General features: G+C 39.0%; 1 pseudogene; it reads right to left on the bottom strand.

Annotated features, from left to right (window-relative positions):
• Positions 1–3814: 3814 nt before the first annotated feature.
• On the bottom strand, positions 3815–4732 carry LOC140522640 (taste receptor type 2 member 7-like; annotated as a pseudogene).
• Between the last annotated feature and the right edge of the window lie 21215 nt (positions 4733–25947).

A 25947-nucleotide genomic window follows, 5' to 3' on the forward strand; every position in this document is an offset into this window, starting at 1 on the left:
TTGAATGAGGGAGGGCTGTGCACGTCACCAGCCTCACTTCTCCTTCAGAGCCAGCTGAATTCAGTGACCAGATATCAGGATGAGTGGAGATGACCCAGGATGAGGCAACTGGGGTTAAGTGACTTGCCTAAGGTCACAAAGCAAGTGAGTGTCAAGTGTCTGAGGGGAGATTTGAACTCAGGTCCTCCTGACTCCTGCACTGGTGCTCTAGACACTGCACCACCTAGTTGCCCCTCATAGAAGGTTACTTTCTTGGTGAACTGGTGTTTTCTTCCATCATTTGAGGTGAGGAAGAACAATGCATACTGTCAGAGGAAGTCAAGGTTTCTGCCTCCAGTACCTGAAAAATGAATATGAAATGGGCTCAGGCCATAGAAGAGCATTTTTTGGGTCTCCTTTAGCAAGGTGTTGACCTGATTTTCATGCTTTTTCTTGCATCTCTCTCATTTCTCTTCCCAGTTTTTCCTCCACCTCTCTTACTTGATTTTCAAAATCCTTTTTTGAGCTCTTCCATGGCCTGAGACCATTGAATATGTATTTTGGATGTTTGGGATACAGAAGCCTTGACTTTGGGTCTTTCCCTGATGGGAAGCATTGTTCTTCCTCATCTGAAAGGATGGGAGAAGATATCTGTTCACCAAGAAATTAACCTTCTATGGTCTTATTTTTTCCCTTTTTTTGGGCATTTTCCCAACTAGTTACTTGACTTTTGGGTCCTTTCTCAAGAGTAGGGTATACTCTGGGAATCTGTAAGATCTCATTTCCTCCAAGGTGGCACAGTCAAGCGTGTACCCTGGTCTGGGAGCAGAAAGAGATTTTGTGTCCCGAATCTTATCAGTTTTCTCTCTGCAGCCACCTGGCCTCTAGTTCTGCCAAGCCAGCACTGGGGGCTGATTTTCAGATAAGCTGTAGGGGCAGGCCCACCATTCAGTGTGAGATAAAGACCAGCTCCCCCAGGGCCTCCACACAGGGCAGAGGCAAGAATCAGCTGCTCAGTCCCCCCAGGGGTCTTTCTATCCAACAATGAATGCAGGCAGCTGCAGGGGCTGCCATGGGAACCACCACAGCTGTCTGTCCAGTGTGGCCTCTGGGGCTGCTGCCTGAGGCTGGAGCTATGGGAAGGCCTTTCTCCCTTCCCAGTCAGCTAAAAAAACTCTGTCACTGACCTTTGGCTCCTGTGGGTTGAGGGATTTGCGAACTGCTGCTACTGGGACTGGGGATTCCTTGACTAGAGATTCCACCCCCAAGGGCTGTTCTTGAGCCACACGCTGCAATCACAATTGGGTTGGGCTCCGCTCCTCGTCAGGTGCAACAGACGTTTCCTGTGGGCCTTTCAGGTCACCCTGGGCTGGAAGTCTCCTCCACTCTGCTGTTCTCCACTTCTGCTGCTTCAAAATTTGTTGAGAGTCCCTCTCTACAAGTATTTTATGGGCTGTGTGGGGAGAGCCTGCATGTGTGCCTTTCTACTCTGCCATCTTGGCTCTGCCCCCCATTCTGTATTTTAAAAGAAAAAAAGGATTGGTGTTGAGCCAAGATGGCTGAGTGAAAGTGGGGACTCACCTGAGCTCTTCCACAAACTCCTATAGACACCTCTAAAAAGTGAATCTGAACAAATTTTGGAGTGAAGAATCCACTCAGAGACAGACTATAGCAAATTTCCATCCCTGTACAGCCCGGAAGGTCGGTGGGAAGAATGTGTTACATGAGGCTGGGTGAGCATGGGCCGCAATAGCTCAGACTCAGACATCGCAGATCAGCAACAGTCCCAGGAAGGCTGAATCAGAAGCAGCAGTGTGAATTCTCAAACCTCTCAGCACAGGACAGGAGTCTGGTGGAGCTGAGTGAAAGAGAAGCTCAGGGTCCATGGTAGCAGGAGTAGCCATTCCTAAGGCTATCAGCTCAGAGACTAAATGTTTGAAAGTCAACTACTTGAACTTCTGGGAGCCAAGACAGTGAAGTAAACCATAACTCCTTTCACCCTCCCCTTGTTGACTCCAGAAAAACCCAGAGAATATTGGCCCAGGAAAAATCTTGGTATAGTGGAGCCAGCAGTCTTTTAACTCTGGAGGCTAGGGAGATTGATGAGGAGTCCTTTTTGTTGTGGCTGAAGGAGACCATCGCAGGACCAGAGGTGTCCCAACAAGCCCCACCTCAGTAGATTAGCAGAAGATCCAGAGTCCCATGGTGGTGGAACAAGTAAACGACAATACCAGCACCCCAGGCATGCCTTAGCACAGCCAGGGGAATTGGGTAGATACCAGCGCTAATGGGGGTTCACCAGTCACTGAGCCTGCCAGTGTTCTAGCACAGCCCAAGGGAGGAGGAGACTTCCCTTCACTATACCATCCCTCTCCCATCACGTAACCCCAAAGCAACTCAGAAATACTTTATCTGCCCTTAACCTTGGAATACACCAGCCAGGTAAGCTGCAGCATCATATAGTTGAAGGAACCAGAGGCCACAACACACAAAGCTAGTAGCCAGGCTTCCAAATGTAGTCTTCTGAAGGACATACGTACTGGGGCTAGCATGGCCCTATTTTTGTCGAGTTGTTTCAATAGCTTAAAACCCTTTCTTAAAGATCACGAATTATGGATGAAAAGGAATTGCTTGTGTAAAAGGTAATTATAGTTGGACAAATGGCATCTTATGATGAGATGATGGCACATGAATGGAGCAGTTAGGAGTCAAGCCCCATTTCGGACAAGGCATAGAAATTTTCTGTATAAAGGATCTGGCATTCTGTCCTGGAAATTTGATATTAGAGAACAGGCTTTTTCAGCATTAACAGCCTTTATATAGGATGAATTTCTCATCTTTCCAATAGGAAGATAACACTCATTCTGATTTGGGTGATAATTACTATCATGTGTGCCTTCTGCCTACTAGAATGGAAGTTTCCTGAGAGCAACAACTCTTTCCATTTTGCAATGTTGTCTGCCATCACCCACTCAGAGACATTGATTTTTATTTGTGCTTCCCAAAATCAGGCTCAAAGTGTCATCCAAGGAACAGGATTCGTCTGAGTTGACTCTCAGCGTTGATATTAGCTTTTCTTTACTAAAATACCTTATCCAAAATCCTCACCGAAGTCCAAAAAAGAGTAAGTTGGAAAAATTTTGAAACAGAAGGCCAGCGTGAGGTGTGTTACTAAAGAAGTCTGATGCCAAGGGCCTGGGAACAGATGATCACTGCGATGAATAAAAAGGGAAGTGACAAGAGAGAGCCCTAAGAAGAGTGGGCATTGTGGTATATGAAGTGCACTAGGACCATATTCATAAAATAACTATGTATATGACTCTGGACAAGTCACGAAACACTTCTGATCCTCCAAATTCACTTCTGTAATATGAGAGTGAGGTAGTCGATTTCAAGCCCAGCTTCATATCTCTGATTCTATGATCTCTCTGGTTCCTCAGTTTACTTATCTGTAAAATGAGCAGATTGAACATCTGAGGTACTTAGTGTGTCTATTCTATGATCCTATGCTGCCTTGAGGCTCCTTCAGGGTGTAGGTCTATAATACTGAGAATTTTGGGGACTCAGATGTCCTTATTTGTAAAATGGGGTGTTTGGACTAATGACTTCTGACATCCCTTATGACTCTGTTCCTATGATCCTATGTTCCCCAATGTGATAATGTAGCCACAAACATTTTTACCTTTGCCCAAAGAATTATAGGATTTCTCAAGGTTCTCAGAATAAACTATATTAGACAGTTCCTGAAATCATTGATGCTCCATTGAATGGAGAAGCTCGAAAGGGAAAAAACCTTCCACATTGATTTGTTGGTCTGTAGAAGGTACCAAGTTTCCTAAGCTGTACAAACTAAGGTTTTCCTCCTCTGCGGTATAAAAGGGCTTGCTTGCCACACCCAGAGGGAGGACTTCCTCAGCTTGCTATTCCACAGAATCAGGATCACTGAGTGGCCAAAGGGATAGAGCAACATGATTGAAAAACCCCAAATGGAAACCAGCTTACTCTTTGCGTTTGAATGACTCCAGTAGCTGATAAAGAAACCCATATAGTACAATAAAAAGAGGATGAGAAAGGAAGACACAATTTTCATGACCCGAACATGGGCTTCTGTGCTTGGGTCTCTGGAATCTGAGGCATTGAGTTGCATCTGTCTAGTATGCCTTCACAGTGAGAGGATGAGTAATTTCAATGAAATTGTAGATATGGTAAAAGGAATAAGATTCAGAAAACCAAAGAGAACCTGCAGTATGATGAGCTTACTTTTACTCACTTGGAGTTCCTCTGACACATTTCTCTCCTTTCCTCTATGAAAGAGGTTGCCATGATAATAATGCATTCTCTCCACCGTTGGAAAGATAATAGACAAAACGAAAATCAAGGGCCCCCAAAGAAGCTTGAGGACCATTCTGTCAATTCTCCATTTCATCCAGAGGAAGAGGGTATTAGAGAAGTTGGTGATCTTCAGGAAGTAGAAGATGCTGAGGACAGTGGTAAACCAAACATTTGAATTGTGACTCAGTACCAAGAAGATATCATTTATTTTTACATTGGTGGACACATCAAAAGAGATTAAAATTAAGTAGCTATTCCATATTATCGCAGATGACAGTCCAATTCTTGAGATGGCCAAACTGACCAGAAGGACATCACTTGGTGGCAGTTTCTTGCTCTTAATCCATTCAATGCAATTCACCAGAATTATGAATCCATTTACCAAAATCCCCAATAGGAATTCACCAGTTATAAGAATCATAATGATTTTTTCCTCCCTATGTAGCATGTCAGCAGAAAGGAGATGACTCCCGAAGTTATCAATATTTATAATATTTTTTTTTGCTACTTCTCTTAAATCAGTTTCCAGGCAAAATGACTATGGAATATATACTTCTGATACTTGATGATGCAGTAATTTTTTTCTCTGCCTTTAATGAAGTTTGTGTCTTAGGCAAAAAAATGTCTCATTCCCAGTTAAAATACCTTCATTAAGATATCCTCTGTACCTTCCCAAAAGCTCAGTTGCACCTTCCCTCTGAAGACACACACACACGCTCTCTGTAGCACTCCTATTTCCCCTTGAGAGGTAATGGTGAAAAGGATTAGATTCCTATATTAAGATGCAAATAAGGAGAGGTCATCTTTCAATATTTTCCTCTTTGTGTCTCAGTCTATTTTGTATGCAAACATATGAGGTGAGTATGATGAAGCTCACCCAATGATGTGTAACTTGGGGAATATAACAAAGCCCCAAATGCAGAGTTTGTGCTTCATCTTCATCATTTCCCAATATACTGAATATTGATGTTAACAACAATTATTTATAAAATCAACCTCTTGCGGGCTATTTTTGGTAAGTCATTTTGTAGGTTTGAAAATTCTAAATGAATTGCATCATAAGGGGTCACTAATCTCGGTTGTTTATACTCAAAACAAATACCCTTCTTTCAGTTTTCATGCAACTCAGAGTAGTACCTCACGCCAATTCTATTATAAAGACGTAAGCCTTAGCATCAGGAAGGAAAAAGCAGAAACGATCAACTACTATCTTTCTGTTGAATTCTTTGGGCAATAAGCTTATAGAGTAAAGATCATGATAATTCACATTTATTTAGTGTCTTACGTTTTCCAAAGAACTTTTGCAGTAACCTTTGGAGATGTGAGTTCAAGGGCTATATTTTCCAATTAATTTATTTTTAGTTTTCAACATTCACTTCCATGAGTTTTAAAATTTCTCCTCTTCTTTTCCCCCCTCCCTCCCAAAGATGTCATGCAATCTGATATGGGTTCTATATATACATTCATATTAAACGCATTTTCACATTGGTCATGTTTCATAGAAGAATCATAATGAACTGGAGAAAAAATGAGAAAGAAAACTAAAACAAAGCATAATAAAACAAAAAGAAAATAGTCTACTTTGATCTACATTCCAACTTGATAGTTGTTTCTCTGGATGTGGATGGTATTTTCCATCATGAGTCCTTTGGAATTGTTTTGGGTCCTTGAACTCCTGAGAAGGGCTAAGTCTATCAAAATCAGTCATCACATACCGTGGCTGTTTCTGTGTACAATGCTCTCCCTTCACTCAGCATCAGTTCATATAAGTCTTTCCATGATTTTCTGAAATCTGTCTATCATTTCTTATACGAAAATAGTATTCCATTCCATTCATATACCAGAGCTTATTCAGCCATTTTCCAATGGAACGCCCCCAATTTCCACTTGTTGGCCACCACAAAAAGAGCTGCTATAAGTATTTCTCTACATATGGGTCCTTTTCCAATTTTTATATTTGCTTTGGGATATAGCCCTAGAAATAGTGCTGCTGAGTCAAAAGGCATGCACATAGTTATAGCCTCTTGGGCATAGTTCCAAATTGTTCTCCAGGATGGTTGAATCAGTTCACAGCTCCACCAACAATGAATTAGAGTTCCAACTCTCCCACATCTCCAACATTTATCAACTTCCTCTTTTTTTCATGTTAGCCAATCTAATAGTTGTGATGCGGTAGCTCAGAGCTCTTTTGATTTGCATCACTCTAATCAAAAATGATTTAGTGCATTTTTTCATATGAACGTAGATAGCCCTAATTTCTTCCTCTGCAAACTCCTGTTGATATCTTTCAACCATTTATCAATTGGGGAATGACTTGGATTCTTGTAAATTTGACTCAGTTCTCTATATATTTTAGGAATGAGGCCTTTATCAGAAATATTGGTTGCAAAAATTCTTTCCCAGTTTTCTACTTCCTTCCTAATCTTGGCTGTATTGGCTTTATTTGTGCAGAAACTTTTCAATTTAATGTAATCAGTCAGTTATCTATTTTACATTTCATAATGTTCTCTGTCTCTTGTTTGGTCATAAATTCCTCCATTCTCCATAAATTTGACAGATGAACTCTTCTTTGCTCCCCAACTTTGTTTATAGTGTACCCATTTGGACTGTATTTTGCTATACGATGTCAGATGTTGGTCTATGCTCAGCTTCTGCCACAAAATTTTCCAGTTTTCCCGTCAGTTTTTGTCAAATAGAAAATTCTTATCCCTGAATCTGGGGTCTTTGGGGTTATCAAACAGCAGACAGAGATAATCATTGAGTACTGTGTCTTGTGTACCTGACCTATTCCACTGATCTACCCCTCTATTTCTCAGCCAATATCAAGTAATTTTGAGGATTGCTGCTTTATAATACAATTTAAGATCTAATATGGCTAGGTCACCTTCCCTAGCATTTCTTTTCATTAATTCCCTTGTTATTGTGGATCTTCCAGATGTTTTCTTCTTTCAGAAGAATTTTGGTATTATTTTTCTAGTTCTATAAAATAGTGGGGGGTTTTGTAATCTGATTGCTACGTTACCGAATAAGTAAATTAATTTGGGTAGAATTGTCATTTTTATTACATTAGTTTGGCCTACCCATAAGCAACTGATGTTTTCTATTTATTTAGATCTAATTTTATTTGTGTGAAAAGTGTTTTGTAATTGTATTCATAAAGTTCCCGGGATTGTTTGACAGGCAAACTCCAAAATATTTTGTAATGTCAACAGTAACTTTAAATGGAATTTCACTTTGTATCTCTTGATGTTGGGCTTTGTTAGTAATATATAGGAATGCAAATCATTTATGTGGTTTTATTTTATATCCTGCAACTTTGCCAAAGTTGTTTATCATTTCAAGTAGAATTTTTTACTTCATTTTCTAGGATTCTCTATTAATGTCATCATATCATCTGCAAAGAATGATAGAGTAGTTTGTTCTTTTTCTATTCTAATTCCTTCAATGTTTTTTTTTCTTTTCTTAATGATGAAGCTAACATTTCTAATACCATATTAAATAATGGTGGTGATAAGGGACATCCTTGTTTCACCCTCAGTCTTATTGAAAATGCATCTAGCTTAATCCCATTACATATAATGCTTGCTGAATTTTTTAGGTAGATGCTACTTATTATTTTAAGGAAGGCTCCATTTATTCCTATGTGTTCTAGTGCTTTTTTTAATTTAAAAAATGCATTTCTTTTCTATTCTCAGCAATCACTTCCGTAAGTTTAAAATTTTCTCTCCCTCTAACCTCCCTCCCTAAGATGGCATCTAATCTTATATGCGTTCTACACATATATTCTTGGTAAACACATTTTCGAATTATTCATGATGAATAAAAGAATTAAAATGAATGAGAGAAACTATGAGGAAAACCAAACCAAAATATAACATAACACAAGAGAAAATAGTCTGCTTCATTCAGTGTTCCAATTCCATAGTTCTTTCTCTGGATTTGGATGATATCTTTGCATCAAGAGTCATTTGGGAATATTTTAAGTCCTTGCATTACTGTGAAGGGCTAAGTGTACCAGAAATAGTCCCTGCACACTGTGGCTCTTACTGTGTGTAATGTTCTCCTACTTCTACTCATTTCACTCAGCATCAGTTCACATATGTCTTTCCAGGTTTTTCTGAAGTTTTTCTGTTCATCCTTTTTTATAGCACAATAGTATTTCATTACATTTATATTCCACAACTTGTTCAGTCATTCCCCAATTGATTCCCTCAGTTTCCAGTTCTTGGCCACAGAGCTATTATAAATATTGTTGTACATGTGGGTCATTTTCCCGTCTATATGATCTCTTTGAGATACAGACCTAGAAGTAATATTGCTAGGTCTTGGGGTATGCACATTTTATAGCCTTTTGGTCCTAATTTCAAAATGCTCTCCCAAGTGGTTGGATCAGTTCACAGCTTCACCAACAATGAACTAGTATTCCAACTCTCCCACATTTCCAACATTTATCATCTTCACTTTTTCTTATGTTAGCCAATATGATAGGTATGATGTGGTAGTTCAGAGTTGTTTTGATGTGTATCTCTCTAATCAATAGTAATTTAGTGCATTTTTTATATGAATGTAGATAGCTTTATAGTCTTCCTCTGAAAACTGCTTGTTCATATCCTTAGAACATTTATTAATTGGGGAATGACTAGAATTCTTGTAAATTTGACTCATTTCTCCATATATTTTAGAAATAAGGCCATTATTATAGATACTAGTTGTAAAAATTCTTTCCCAGTTTTCTACTTGTCTCCTAATCTTATCTGCATTGGGTTTGTTTGTCAAAATCTTTTCAATTTAATGTAATCAAAATTATCCGTTTGCACTTCATAATGTTCTCTATCTCTTGTTTTGCCATAAGTTTTTCCATTCACCATAAATCTGATAAATGAATTATCCCTTGTTATCCTAATTTTTTTATAGTATTAGTGTTTATACCTGGATCATGCATCCATTTGGACTCTATTCTTATGTATGTTGTCAGGCATTGGTCTATGTCCAGTTTCTGCCACACTGTTATCCAGTTTTCCCAGCAGTATATGTCAAACAGTGAGTTGTTATCCCAGAAGCTGGGGTTGTAGCACTCATCAAACAGTAGACTGCTGTATTCCTTGACTACATAAATTTCTAATTATTGCTTTAATTTCCACCTTTTTGAAGATAAGTTCACCCTTTTCATTTTTGATACTAGTAATTTGGCTTTTTAAAAAACATTTTTAATCAAATTGAGCAAGATTTTATCAATTTTAATGTTATTTTCATAAAACCAACTCAGTTTTGTTTATTGATTCAGTAGTTTTCTCAATTTCAATTTTATTAATCTCTCCTTTGGTTTTCAATATTTCCAATTTGATATTAAATTGGAGATTTTCAGTTTGTTCTTTTTCTAGCTTTTTCAGTTACATCCCCAGTTCATTGATCTCTTCTTTCTCTATTTTGCTCATGCAAGCATTCACTTATATAAAACTTCTAAGAACTGTTTTCGCAGCATTCCATAAGTTTTGGTATGTTCTCTCATTATTGTCATTTCCTTGAATGAAGTTATTGATTGTTTCTATGACTTGTTGTTTAACCCACTCATTCTTTATGATTAGATTATTTCGTTTTCAATTAATTTTTGATCTGTCTTTCCATGACTCTTTATTACAACAATTTTTATTGCATCATGACCTGAAAAGGATGTAACTATCTCTGCCTTTCTGCAATGGATTGTGAGGTTTCTATGTCCTAGTACATGGTCAGTTTTTGTCTATGTGCTCGGTACCACTGAGAAAACATTATATTCCTTTCCATCCCAATTCAGTTTTCTCCAGAGACCTATCATATCTACCTTATCCAGAGTTCTATTCACTTCCTTAACTTCTTTCTTGTTTATTTTGAGGTTAGATTTACCAAGTTCAGAGAGGGGGAGATTGAGGTCCCTCAGTAGTCTAGTTTTCCTGTCTATTTCTTCCTGGAACTCCCTTAACTTCTCATCTGAGTATTTGGATGCTATAGCACTTGGTGCGTATATGCTTAATAATGATATTACTTCATTATGGTGCCTTGCAGCAGAATGTAGTCTCCTTCCTAATCTCTTTTGATTAGATCTATTTATGCTTTTGCCTTCTCTGAGATTAGGATAGCTACCCCTGATTTTTTTACATCAGTACGAGAATAATATATTCTGCTCCAAACTTTTATCTTTACCTTGGGCGTATCCCTCTATTTCAAACGTGTCTCTTGTGGACAACATATTTTAGGATTATGTTTTTTAATCCATTCTGCAATCTGCCTCCATTTTATGGGACAGTTCATAGCACTCACATTCACAGTTATGATTACTATCTGCATCTTTCTCTCCACCTTATTCCCCTCCCCTCTTTATGCTCTTATTTCTCCCTTCTTCCTTCCCCTCTTCAATAGAGATTTACTTTTAACCATCACTTCCCTCAATCTTCTCTCCCTTGTATCAACCCCCCTCTCTTTTATTTCCCTTTTCCCTTACTATTTATTCTCTTCCCTTTACCTCTCTTTTAGTTTTCCTTTTTCCCCTTTCACCTCCTACTGCATGTAGGGTATGTTAGATTTCTATACTTAACTGAATGTGCTATTTGCTCCTTGAACCAAATCAGATGAGAGTAAAGCTCAAATAATGCTCATCTCCCTTCCATCTTTCCCTCTACTATAATATGTTTTTGTGCCCATATTGAATAGCAAGATTTCCCCCCATTTACCTTTTTATGCCTTTCCTGAGTCTTGTATTTGAAGAGCAGATTTTTCTATTGAGTTCTGGCCTTTTCATCAGGAAGGTCTGGAAATTTCTTATTTCCTTGAATATCCATCTCCTTGGCTGAAATATTATGCTCAGTTTTGCTGGTAATTGATCATTTGTTGTAGTCCAAGCTCCTTTGCCTTACAGAATATCATATTGCAATCCCTACGATCTTTTAATGTAGAAGCTACAAGGTCCTCTGTGATCCCAAATATGATTCCTCGATATTTGAATTATTTCTTTCTGGCTACTTGCAGCATTTTCTCCTTAACTTGATAGTTCTGGAATTTGGCAACATTATTCTTTGGCATCTTCAATTTGAGATCTCTTTCAGGAGGTGATCAGTGGATTCTTTGAATGACTATTTTGCCCTCTGGATTTTGGACCTCAGAGCAATTTTCCTTGATGATTTCTTAGAATATATTGTCCAGGCTCCTTTTTTTTCATCATGACTTTCCAGTGGACTAATAATTCTTAGATTATCTCTCCTGGAGCTATTTCCCAGATCAGTTGTTTTTCCAATGAGATAGCTTACATTTTCTTCTATTTTTCATTCTTTATGTTTTGCTTGACTGATGCTTGATGTCTCATAGAGTCACTTGCCCAATTCTAATTTTCAATAAATTGTTTTCATCAGTTACTTTTTGTACCTCCTTTCCTATTTGTCCAATTGTTCCTTTTAAGGAGTTACTTTCTCCAGTTAGGTTTTGTACCTCCTTATTCATTTGCCCAGTTTTCCTTCATGAGAAGTTGTTCTCTTCAGTGAATTTTTATTTTTAAAATAATTGGCCAATTTTTCTTCTACCTCTCTAATTCGGCTTTTAAAGTCCTTCCTGAACACTTCCAGGAACGCTCTTTGGGCTTGAGATCAGTTCTTATTCCCTTTTGCGGTTTCAGATGTGAGTACAGTGTCTGTGTTGTCCTCTTATGAATTAGCATTTTGTTCTGCTCTGTCCCTATAGTAAGACTCTGCGGTCTTTTCTGATTTGCTTCTTGCTCATAGTCATTGCATTTTTCCTGGCTTTTAAAGTGGATCTCTGCTTCTGGGGCACAGGGGGCTCTGCCCAAATTTATTGTGCTGAGAACTAGAGGCTTTGTGTATTGTGGCCTCGGATTCTTTCAGATGGAAGCCAGAATGTTGTAGCTTACCTGATATTCACTTGGCTTGTGAGGCCAGGTGAAGTCTTTCTGAGTTTCCCTGGGGCTACACTGAAGCTCACTGCATGAGATGTGGGTGAGGGGTGTTCTGGCCACAGAAGTACTCCTTCTCCCATAAGTCTGAGCTACAGCATAAGTAATCTTGGCAGCTGGTGAACCTCCATTTCCACTGGTGTCTGCCTCACTCCCTTTGCTGTGCTAAGGCACACCTGGGGTCCAAATGTGGGTGCTTACAGGTTCCACCCACTTGGGGCTCAGGAACTCCTACTGGTCCACTGAGGTGGGGCTGTCTGGGATACTTCCAGTCTTGCACTCATCCCTTTCAGTCACAGCAAGAGGTCCTCTCCTTGTCAATCTCCTTAGCCTCCCGAGCTCAGAGACTGTTGTGTCCCTTCTGCTGATCCCATTATTCTGCAATTTTTCCTGGGGACATATTCTCTGTTTTTTTCAAGGTCAATAAGGCAAAGGTGAGAGAACTTATGGTTTACTCTTCCATCTTGTAGCCTGGAATTTCAAGTTGGTGACTTTCAAACATTTAGTTCAGGAATAGCTGCTGCTGATGCTGGGAGCCCTGTCCTTCTCTTTCACTCAGTTCCTCTAGACTCCCGTTCTGTGCTGATATTTTTGAGAAACCACACTGCTGTTTCTGATTCAGTCCACCCTTCTTCTTCCTGCTCCACTTTGCTATGGAGGAGTCTAAGCTGGTGCACCCTGTGCTCACCCAGCCTCATGTAAAAGATTCTTCTATCCACCTTCTAGCTTTCAAGTGCATTTAATAGGAATGGGTGTTGCATTTTGTCAAAAGCTTTTTCTGCATCTATTGAAATATCCATATGGTTTCTCTTAGGTTTCTTACTGATATGATGAGTTATGCCGATAGTTTTCCTACATTCCTGGTATAAATCCTCCTTAATCAAAGTGTATTATTCTCATGATAAACTGCTGCAATCTTTTTGCTAATACCTTATTTAAAATTTTTCTATCTATATTCATTAGGGAAATTGATCTATAATTTTCTTTCTCTGTTTTGGTTCTTCCTTGTTTAGGAATCATAACCACATTTGTATCATAAAAAGAATTTGATAAGATGCCTTCTTTACCTATTTTCCCAAATAGTCTATGTAGTATTGGAATGAATAGCTCTTTAAATATTTGACAGGATTCACTTTCAAATCCATCTGGCCCTGAGACTTTTTCCTAGGGAGTTCTTGATGACTTGTTCAATTTCTTTTTTTCTGATGTGGGGTCATTTAAATATTTGATACCCTTTTCTGATAATCTAGGTAATTAAGATTTTTTTGTAAATATTTATCCATTTCACTAAGATTGTCAAATTTAAAGTAATAAAATTGGGCAAAATAAATCCTAATGATTGTTTTAATTTCCTCTTCATTGGTGGTGATTTCACCGTTTTTTTTATTTTTCATACTGGTAATTAGGTTTTCTTCTTTCTTTTTCCAAATCAAATTAGCCAAGGGTTTAACAATTTTATTGCTTTTTTTCATAAACAAACAGTTTTATTTATTAGTTCAAAAGTTTCCTTAATTTCAATTTTAATAATCTCTCCTTTGGTTTTCAGCATATCTAATCTGGTATTTAATTGAGGAGTTTTTTTCACTTGTTATTTTTCTAGCTTTTTCAGTTTCATGCCCAATTAATTGATCTTCGCTTTCTCTATGTTATGCATGTAAGTATTTGGAGATATAAAATTTCCTCTAAGAACCACTTTTGACAGCCCATAAAATATCTGCAAAGAAGAACTCCCAACAAATTCTGGAGCAGCAGAAGCCACAGAACAACGGAGTGGAGGAGTATTCTGTTCCAGAAAGCCCTGAAAACAGACACCAAAGGTCTGTCCCACACAGGACCCGGAGCCCAGCCCAGCCCTGCCTTGGCCCTCGGCACCGAAAGGAGCAGATCTGAGCAGGCTTCAGGGACAGAATCTCCAGTGGCCACGCGGGTGCCTCCACCCATAGGTGACAAGGGTCAGTGAGAGAGTCTTTTTGGGTGGCTGACAAGGGAGTGGGGTGTTCCCGTGGCTCAGGCCCCCTCGGGAGGCAGCAGTGGGGGCTGGGGCAGACAGGGGCTCCCCAAGCAAGGAAGAGCTCCCATCCATTGTTGAAGGTCTCTGCATAAACCCCCTGAGGAAACTGAGCCCAGTGAGGCAGCCCTGCCCACCCCTGAGCAACTGAACTTAATCTCACAATGAATAGCAGCCCCACCCCCGCCCAAAGCCCTGAGGCTGGGAAGCAGCATTTGAATCTCAGACCCCAAGTGCTGGCTGGGAGGATTTGGAGGTGAAGTGGGGGTGGAAAGAAAACTCAGAAGTCAAGTAACTGGCTGGGAAAATGCCCAGAAAAGGGAAAAAAAATAAGACTGGAGAAGGCTAATTTCTTGGTGAACAGGCATTTCCTCCCTTCCTTTCTGATGAGGAAGAACAATGCTTACTATCAGGGAAAGACACAGAAGTCAAGGCTTCTGTATCCCACACATCCAAAATAAATATACCATGGGCTCAGGCCATGGAAGAGCTCAAAAAGGATTTCGAAAATCAAGTTAGAGAGGTGGAGGAAAAACTGGGAAGAGAAACGAGAGAGACGAAAGAAAAGCATGAAAAGCAGGTCCACACCTTGCTAAAGGAGACCCAAAAAATGCTGAAGAAAATAACACCTTGAAAAATAGGCTAACTCAATTGGCAAAAGAGGGTCAAAAAGCCAAGGAGGAGAAGAATGCTTTCAAAAGCAGAATTAGCCAAATGGAAAAGGAGGTTCAAAACCTCACTGAAGAAAATAGTTCCTTCAAAATTAGAATGGAACAGATGGAGGCTAATGACTTTATGAGAAACCAAGAAATCACAAAACAAAACCAAAAGAACGAAAAAATGGAAGATAATGTGAAATATCTCATTGGAAAAACAACTGACCTGGAGAATAGATCCAGGAGAGACAATTTAAAAATTATGGGACTCCCTGAAAGCCATGATCAAACAAAGAGCCTAGACATCATCTTTCATGAAATTATCAAGGAAAACTGCCCTGAGATTCTAGAACCAGAGGGCAAAACAAGTATTCAAGGAATCCACCAATCACCGCCTGAAAGAGATCCAAAAAGAGAAACTCCTAGGAACATTGTGGCCAAATTCCAGAGTTCCCAGGTCAAGGAGAAAATATTGCAAGCAGGTAGAAAGAAACAATTCAAGTGTTGTGGAAATACAATCAGGATAACACAAGATCTAGCAGCTTCTACATGAAGGGATAGAAGGGCATGGACTCTGATATTCTAGAAGTCAAAGGAACTAGGACTAAAACCAAGAATCACTTACCCAGCAAAACTGTGTATAATACTTCAGGGGAAAAAATGGTCTTTCAATGAAACTAGGGACTTTCAAGCATTCTTGATGAGAAGACCAGAGTTGAAAAGAAAATTTGACTTTCAAACACAAGAATGAAGTGAAGCATGAAAAGGTAAACAGCAAAGAGAAGTCATAAGGGACTTCTAAAAGTTGAACTGTTTACATTCCTACATGGAAAGACAATATTTGTAACTCTTGAAACTATTCAGTATCTGGGTACTGGGTGGGATTACACACACACACACACACACACACACACACACACACACACACACACATAGAGACAGAGTGCACAGAGTGAATTGAAGAGGATGGGATCATATCTTTAAAAAAATGAAATCAAGCAGTGAGAGTGAAATAGAATCGAGGAGAAAGGGAGAAATGGAATGGGGCAAATTATCTCTCATAAAAGAGGCAAGCAAAATACTTAGTGGAGGGAAAAAGAGGGGAGGTGAGGGGAAAACATGAAGTTTACTCTCATCACATTCCACTAAAGGAAGGAATAAAATGCACACTCATTTTGGTATGAAAACCTATCTTACAATACAGGAAAGTGGGGGAGAAGGGACAAGCAAGATAGGGGGGATGATGAAAGGGAGGGCAATGGGAGGAGGGAGCAATTTGAAGTCAACACTCTTGGGGAGGGACAATATCAAAAGAGAGAATAGAAGCAATGGGGGGCAGGATAGGATGGAGGGAAATATAGTTAGTCTTACACAACACAACTACTATGGAATTCGTTGGCAAAACTACACAGATATGGCCTATATTGAATTGCTTGCCTTCCAAAGGAAATTGGTGGGGAGGGAGGGATGAAGAAAAGTTGTAACTCAAAGTATTAGGAACAACTGTCGAGTACCGTTCTTGCTACTAGGAAATAAGAAATACAGGTAAGGGGTATAGAAAGTTATCTGGCCCTACCAGACAAAAGAGAAGATGGGGACCAGGGAAGGGAGGGATGACAAAAGAGAGGGCAGATTGGTGATAGGGGCAATTAGAATGCTCGGTGTTTTGGGGCGGGGGGAGGGGACAAATGGGGAGAAAATTTGGAACCCAAGATTTTGTGAAAATGAATGTTAAAAGTTAAATAAATGGATTAAAAAATATTAAAAAAAAAAAGAACCACTTTTACTGCATCCCACAAATTTTGGTATATTGTCTCAATAATGTCATGCTCTTGAATGAAGTTCTTGATTGTTCTATGATTTGTTGTTTAACCCACTCATTGTTTAGAATTATTAGTTTCCATTTAATTTTTGGTCTATCTTTCCATGGTCCTTTATTACATATAATTTTTATTGCATCATGATATGAAAAGGGTACATTTAATATTTCTGCACTTCTGCACTGGATTGTGAGGATTTTATGCCCTAGTACATGGTCAACTCTTGTGTATGTGCCATGTGCTGCTGAGAAATATGTATATTCCTTTCTATTCTCATTCAGTTTTCTCCAGATGTCTACAATATCTAGCTTTTCTAAAATTCTATTTACCTCCTTAACTTATTTCTTGTTTATTTTGAGGTTAGATTTATCCAGTTCGGTGAGGGGGAAGTTGAGGTCCCCCCCAGTATAGATTTGCTGTCTATTTCTTACTGTTAATCCACTAATTTTAGTGGTTTTAGTGATTTAGATGCTACTCAACTTGGTGCATATGTTTTTAGTAATGATACTACTTCATTGTCAGCGGTGTCTTTCAGCAGGATATAGTTTCCTGCCTTATGTCTCTTGATTAGATCTATTTTTGCTTTCGCTTTATCTGAGATTAGAATTGCTACTCCTGCTTTGTTTTGTTTTTTACTTCAACTGAAGCATAATATATTCTAATCCAGCCTTTTACCTTTCCTCTGACTGTATCCGCCTGTTTCAAATATTTTTCTTCTAAACAATGTATTGTTGGATCATGATTTTTAATCCATTGGTCTATCTATCTCCATTTTATGGGAGAGTTCATCCCATTCACATTCACAGTTATGATTACTATCTGTGTCTTTCTCTCCATCCTTTTTGTCCTCCTGTTTATGCTTCTATTTTTCCCTTCTGCCTTCCTCCCCTCAAAAGAGTTTTGCTTTTGACTACTGCCTCCCTCAGCCTCCCCTCCCTTCCATCATCCCCCTCTCTTTTCTTTCATTTTTCCCTTATTATTTTTTCCCTCCCTTCTAACCACAACCTACGTTTTCTTTCCCCTTTCCCTTCCTACTACCTGTAGGGCAATTTCGAGTTTATTATTCCCTCCTTGAAATAAATCTGATGAGGGTAAAGTTCACATAATGCTCATCTTCTCTTCTTTCCCTCCAGTATAATATATTTTTGTGCTCCTTCCTGTGATGTTGTTTGCCCTTTTATACCATCTCCTTTCCCCTTCTCCCATTATAATTCCTTTCCAGCTCTTATTTAGGTTTTTATAGTCATATTAGTTAATTTATACCCACACCTTCTGTGTATGTATATCACTTTTAAATGCTGTAATAAAGATACAGTTTTCAAGATTTACAAATATTGTCCTCCTATATAGAAATGCAAAAAAGGTTGTCATTTTTGAATAACGTTCCTTTTTTCCTCCTGTTTATCTTTTTATGACTCTCTTGAGTCTTGCATTTGAAGATCTAATTTTCCATTCAGCTCTGACCTTTTCATCAGGAAGCTTAGGAAGTCCTTTATTTCACTGAATGTCCATCTCTTTGCCTGAAAGATTATGCTCAATTTTTCTGGGAAGTTGGTCCTTGGTTGTAGTCCAAGCTCCTTTGCCTTGTGAAATATTGTATTCCAATCCCTCTGATCTTTTAATGTAGAAGCTGCAATTCCTGTGTGATCCTGGCTGTAGTGCCACAATATTTGAATTGTTTCTTTCTGGCGTCTTGCCATATTTCCTCCTATATCTAATAATAATACTGGAATTTGGCTACAATATTCCTTTGAGTTTTCAATTTGAGATCTCCTTCTGGAGATGATTGGTGAATTCTTTTGATGACTATTTTACCCTCTGGTTCTAGCACCTCAGGGCAGTTTTCCTTGATGGTTTCTTGGAAGATACTGAACAAGTCCTTTTTTTCCTCATGATTTTCCTGTAGACCAATAATTCTCAGATTATCTTTCCTGGATCTATTTTCCATATCAGTTGTTCTTCAAATGATATATTTTACATTTTCTTCTAATTATTCATTCTTTAGATTTTATTTGATGAATTATTGATGCCTCATAAAATCATTACCTTCTACTTATCCAATTCTAATTTTAAATGAATTATTTTCTTCAGTTATTTCTTAACATCCTTTTCCATTTGGCTAATCTTAATTTTTAAGAAGTTATTTTCCTCCATTGTGTTTTGTACCTCCTTATCCATTTGTCCAAGTATACTTTTTAAGGAGTCGTTCTCAGTGTTTTTTTTCCCCTCTTGTCAATTGTATTTTTAAATGAGTTGGTCAATTCTTCTTCTACTTTTCTAATTTGACTTTTAAAATCCTCCTTGAGTTGCTCCAAGAATGCTTTTTGAGCTTGACACCAATTCATATTCCCTTTTGAGTTCTGAAATGTGGGTATAGTATCAATGCTGTCGTCTTCAGGATTCATATTTTGATCTTCCCTGTCCCAATAGTAAAAAATCTATGGTCTTTACTTTTCTAATTTGCTTCTTGCCCATTGTGATTGCCTTTTTTCTGGCTTTCAAAGTGGGTCTTCTGGGACACAGGGGGCTCTTTCCCACAGTAGGGGCCCGGTTTGTGGCTTTGTGTGCAGTAACATCTGGTTCTGGCAGCTACAAGCTATATAATGCTGTAGCTTACCTGATGCTGAGGTGGACTTTGCTGGTGTGAGCCCTGGTTAAGTCTTTCTGGTTCTCCACAGGGTTACACTGAAGTTTGCAGGGTGAGGTGTGGTAGAGGGATGGTCTGACTACTGGAGGTCTCCTCCTTCCACATGGCTGTGCTAGAGCAGAGGGAGGCTCAGCTGCTTATGGATGCCTATCTGTGCTCATGTCTGCCAATTCCCTTTGCTGTGTGAAGGCACTCCTCAGGTCCTGTTCTTGGTGCTTGTTGGCTCCACAACTTTTTGCCTGAAGTTCTCCTTCTGGTCCACAGAGGTGGGGCTTACTGGAACATCTACTGTCCTGTAGAGGTCTCCTTCTGCCACTGAAAAAGGGACCCTTTCCTTTAATCCCCCTTGACTCCTGAATTAAAAGATTGCCATTCCCTTTCTGTTGGTTCCACTATCCCCAAATTTTTCCTGGAGCAATATTCTTTGGATTTTTCAAGGTCAAGAACGGAGGTTGAGAGCAACTTATGGTTTATTCAACCATCCTGACTCCCAGAAGTTTAAACAAATTATTTTCAGTGTGTGGACTGATTGCTTCAGGATTGACTGCTGCCACTGTTACAGGCCCTGTGCAGGACTGTGCCTCTCTCTCATCCATTTCCAACAGACCCCCGTCTTATGCCACTGTTATTGGTGTTTCAGTCCACTAAGATCTGCTCTGTCTCTGATATGGCTGAGTCTGTGCTGCCGCAGCTCTTACACTCTTCGCTCTTCCCCCAGCTTGGTGCAACAGACTCTTCCTGTCAAGCCCCCAGGTAGTCTTGGCCTGGAAATCTGCTACCCTCTGTCTCTTTTGTGGATTCTGCAAAAATTTAAAATTCACTCAGATTCACACCCCTTAGAGGTTTCTCAAGGAATTTGTGAGAGAGCTCAGTTAGGTCCCTACTTTCACTTTGCCATCTTGCCTCCATCCCTCCATATTAAGGGCTACTATTTTTAATTTATTTTTAGTTTTCAACATTCACTTCCATAAGGTTTAAATTTTCTCTGCCTTTTTCCCTTTGTCCCTTCCAAAAACAATATGAAATATGACATAGACTCAACATATATATTCTTATTAAACGTTTTTTCACATTAGTCATGTTGTATAGAAGAATTAGAGCATAAGGGAGGAATCATGAGAAAAACAAAACAAAAAAAGAGACCCAATAGCATTCTTCAGTTTGTATTTAGACTACATATTTCTTTGCCAGGAGTTCATTGACATTTTCCATCATGAGTCTTTTGCAGTTGCTTTAGGTTCTTGTATTGCTGAGAAGAGCTAAGTCTATCAATGTCAGTCATCGCACAATGGGGATGTTACTGTGTACAGTGTTCTCCTGATTCTGCTCACTTTACTCAGCATCAGCTCACATAAGTCTTTCCAGGTTTTTTTCTGAAATCTGCCTGATCATCATTTCTTATAGCACAATAGTATTGCATTACATTCATATACCACAATGTGTTCAGCCATTCCTCAATTTATGGCATCCCCTTGGTGTCCTTTCTTGGCCACCACAAAAAATCGGTGCTATAATTTCTTTTTGTACATGTGGGTCCTTTTTCCATTTTTATGATCTCTGATCACCTAGAAGTGGTATGGCTGGGTCAAAGGGTATGCACATTTTTATAGGCTCAAAAGTTATTTTTTCCTCTTTCTTTACAGATAAAGGAACAAGCTTAGGGAGGTGATATAACATATCCAGGCATCACAGAATCAAGAATGTGAACTAGGATTTTGACTGAGGTGTATGCTGATGGGCAGCCAACTAGTAGAAATAATCACCTACTTAAAAACCAAATGATTTACTCTAAATGTAGTGTTGGATAACATCCCCTTAATCATTTTTTTTCACTTTCTAAACCCATATTTGATTTTGAATTCTTGTCAGTTCAACTGAAGAAAAGACCTCATTGTCCCAAATCTTATCTTGCCAGGTGATTCTTCAGAATCGTCCTAAGACAATTTAAAAGGAAATAGTTCAGGGGCATAGCCAAAATGGGGGAGTATAAGCAGGGACCTGCTTGAGCTTTCCCTCAAATCCCTCAAAATACCTGCAAAAATGACTAAACAAATTCTAACGCAGCAGAAGCCACAAAATGAGATTGAAACAAATTTCGAGCCCAAGACAATCTGGAAGCTTGACAAGAAATGTGTGTCACACCGGACTGGGAGTAGAGTACATTCCAGCGTGGACCATGCTGGCACAGATGGGGCTGGAGCAGGCCACAGAGGACTGAATCACTGGAAACCATGGTTATTTCCACACTTCTCAACCCAAAAATGTCATAAACAGATTCAAAGTGGAGAAGGTCTCTCACCTGGGTGAGAGGGGAGTGTGGTCCAGCCCCAGTTCCAACTTCAGTCCCAAGACAGTGGCAGTCACTGCTCCAGAAAAAGCTGCTTCTGGAGCTCTTCTCCTAGACACAATGGGGGGAATCTAATGGTTGGTCTGAGTCGCAGTTATGGGAGACAGTCCTGGGGCAAGTAGGAGCACTAACATGGATGAGGTTGTGGTGGCAGTGAAGACATAATCCTCCTCACAGTTCCAAGGCAGAAAAGAATGTTTGTGGTTGCTCGCAGACTAGAGCACAGACCATGAGAGGAGTAAAGACCTCTCCTTTATTCATGCCACTATAGAAGAGTCGAAAATTTACAGATCCTTAGAAATATCTCGCAAAACAGTTGCACAAAATCCCTGAAGCTTGGGGCGTTACACATCCTACATAACAAAGAGCTCAAAAGACAAGCTATTGGCTGGGAAAATAAGCAAAGTGGGGGAAATCAGACTATAGAATCTTGTTTCTTGGTGAAAAGGTGTTTTCCCACATCATTGGTGAGAAGGAAGATGAAAACATACAAACCAGAGACAACAGAGTCAAAGCTCCTTCATCCAAAGGCTCCAAGAAATATATAAATCGGTCTCAGGTCATGGAAGAGATTAAAAAGAATTTTGATATGTATTTATATATTTATTTTTAGTTTTCAGCATTCATTTCCACAAAATTTTGAGTGCCAAATTTTTCCCCATCTATCCCCCTCCCCCCACCCCAAAACAACATGCATTCTGCTTATCCCTTCCCCCAATCTGTCCTCCCTTCTATCACATCCTTCCCTTCCCTTATCCCCATCTTCTCTCTTTTCTTATGGGGCAAGATAGATTTCTATCCCCCATTACCTATATTTCTTATTTCCCAGTTGTATGTAAAAACAATTCTCAACATTCGTTCCCAAAACTTTGGGTTCCAAATTCTCTCCCTTCCTAGCTCCCCAACCATCCCCACTGAGAAGGCAAGCAATTCAGTATGGGCTATGTATGTGTAGTATTGCAAAAGACATTCATAATAGTCATATTGTATAAGACTAACTATATTTCCCTCCATTCTATCCTGCCCCCCCCCATTTATTCTATTCCCTCTTTTGACCGTGTCCCTCCTCAAAAGTGTTTACTTCTAATTACTCCCTCCTCCCATTTGCCCTCCCTTCTATCATCCCCCACCCACTTATCCCCTTCCCACCTACTGATACAATTTCATACTAAATTGAGTCTGAATGTTATTCCCTCTGTAAGTCAAATGTGAAGAGAGTAAGCTTCATTTTTCCCCTCTCATCTCCCCCCTTTTCCCTCCATTGAAGAAGATTTTCAATGCCTCTTTTATGGGAGATAATTTGCCTCATTCCATTTCTCCCTTTCTCCTCCCAATACATTCCTCTCTCACCCCTTAGTTTTATTTTTTTAAAAATCATACCTTTCCATTCAACTCACCCTGTGCCCTCTGTTTACATGCATATATTCCCTCCAACTACCCAAATACTGAGAAAAGTCTCAAAAGTTACAAATATTATCTTTCCATGTAGGAATGTAAGCAGTTCACCTTTGGTAACTCCATTATGATTTCTTTTTCCTGTATACCTTCTCATATTTTTGTTTCAAAATCAAGTTTTCCTTTTCTGCTCTGGTCTTTTCATCAAGAATGCTTGAAAGTCCTCTGTTTCATTGAATGACCATCTTTTTCCCCTGAAGTGTTATACTCAGTTTTGCTAGGTAGGTGATTCCTGGTTTTAATCCTAGTTCCTTTGACTTTCAGATTATCATATTCCAAGTCTTTCTATCTTTTAATGTAGAATCTACTCGATCTTGTGTTATCCTGATTGTATTTCCATAAAATTCAAATTGCTTCTTTCTAGTTGCTTGCAATATTTTCCCCTTGACCTGGGAACTCTGGAATTTGGCTACAATATTCTTGGAGTTTCTATTTTCAGATGTCTTCCACAAGGTGAGCAGTGGATTCTTTCAATATTTATTTTATCTTCTGGTTCTAGAATATCATAGCAGTTTTCCTTGATAATTTCATGAAAGACGATGTCTAGGGTGTTTTTGTAATCATGGTTTTCAGGTAGTCCCATAATTTTTAAATTGTCTCTCCTGGATCTGTTTTCCAGGTCAGTTGTCTTTCCAATGAGATATTTCACATGGTCTTCAATTTTTTCATTCGTTGGGTTTTGTTTTGTAATTGTTTGATTTCTCATAAAGTCATTAGCTTTCAGTTGCTCCATTCTAATTTTTTTAGTTTATTTTCAGTGTTCCACAGTCACTACCATACAACCTAGACTTTTTCTTTCCCTCCCTTCCTCTCACTTCCTCACCTTCCCCCTCCCTCCCCAAAACAGCATACAATTTTGTATAGGTTCTACACATACATTCCTATTAAATACATTTTCACCATATGTATATGTTGTATAGAAGAATTAAAATGAATGGGAGAAATGATACAACAAACCAAAACGTAATATAAAAGAAAATGACCTACTATCAGCTGCGATTTAATTCCATAGTTCTTTCTCTGGATGTGGAAAGCATTTCGCCTTAAAAGACCACTGGGAATTTTTTAAGTCCTTGCATTGCAATGAAGTTCTAAGTCTACCAGAAAAAGTCTTCGCACACTGTGGTTGTTGCTGTGTACAAAATTCTCGATCATATGTCTTTCCAGGCTTCTCTGAAGTCTTCCTCTTCATTATTTCTTATAGCACAATAGTATTCCATTATATTCATATACCGTAATTTAGGGGCAGCTAGGTGGTGAAGTGTGTAGGGCACCAGTGCAGGAGTCAGGAGGACCTGAGTTCAAATCTCACCTCAGGCACTTGACACTCACTAGCTGTGTGACTTTGGGCAACTTACTTAATCCCAATTGCCTCCTTCTGGGTCATCTCCAGTCATTCTGATGAATATCTGGTCACTGGATTCAGATGGCTCTGGGGAGAAGTGAGGCTGGTGACCTGCCCATCCCTCCCTCACTCAAAACAAAGTCAAGTGCAAATCATGTCATTATTTCTCTGATGGCATAGTCTTCTTTGCCAACAAAGGACCAACACACACACACACACACACACACACACACACACATCATAACTTATTCAGCCATTCCTCAATTGGTAGGCATCCCCTTGATTTCCAATTTTTGGTCACCACAAAGAGTGTTGCTATAAATATTTTTATACATGTGGGACCCTTTCCAATTTTTATGATCTCTTAGGGATACAGTCCTAGAAGCAGTATTGCTGGGTCAAAGTGTATGTGCATTTTTGTAGCTCTTTGAGCATAGTTCCAAAATGCTCTCCAGAATGGCTGGATCAGTTCACAGTTCCACCAACAATGAATTAGTGTTCCAAATGTCTCACGTCTTTTCCAACATTTTCTCATATGACTAGAGATATCTTTAATTTCTTCCCCTGCCTGTTAACTGCCTCTTAATATCCTTTGACCATTTCTCAATTGGGGAATGACATGTATTCCTGTACATTTGACTCAGTTCTCTATATATTTTAGAAATGAGGCCTTTATCACAGACACTAGTTGCAAAAATTCTTTCCCAGTTTTATGCTTCCCTCCTAATCTTCATTGAATTGTGTTTGTTTGTGCAAAAACTTTTCATTTTAATGTCCTCAAAATTATCCATTTTAAACTTCATAATATTTTCTCTCTTGTTTAGTCAAAAATTCTTCCCTTCTACATAAATCTGATAAGTACGCTATTCCTTCCTCCAGTAATTTGTTTATAGTATCAATCTTTATACGTAGATCATGTACCCATTTGGACTTTATTCTTGTGTATGGTGTCAGGCATTGAACTATGCCTAGTTTCTGTCACACTGTTATCCATTTTCCCCAGCAAATTTTTGTCGACCAGTGAGTTCTTATCCCAGAAGCTGAGGTCCTTGGGTTTATCAAACAGTACATTGCTATATTCATTGGCTACTCTGTCTTGAGCACCTAACCTATTCCATTGGTCCACCCTTTGATAATTGCTGTTTTATAATACAATTTGAGATCTGGTAGTGGTAGGCCACCTTCCCTAGCATTTCTTTTCATTAGTCCCCTTGATATTCTAAGCATTTTGTTCTTCCAGATGAATTTTGATATTATTTTTTCTAGCTCTACAAAATAATTATCTGGTAGTTAGATTGGTATGGCACTGAATAAGTAAATAAATTTGGGTAGAATTGTCATTTTTATTATGTTGGCTTGACCCACCCCTGAGGAGGTGATATTTTTCCACTTACTTAGATCTGATTTTATGTGTGAGAAAAG

Source organism: Notamacropus eugenii, chromosome 2 (genome assembly GCF_028372415.1).
Source record: "Notamacropus eugenii isolate mMacEug1 chromosome 2, mMacEug1.pri_v2, whole genome shotgun sequence".
Lineage (NCBI taxonomy): Eukaryota > Metazoa > Chordata > Mammalia > Diprotodontia > Macropodidae > Notamacropus > Notamacropus eugenii.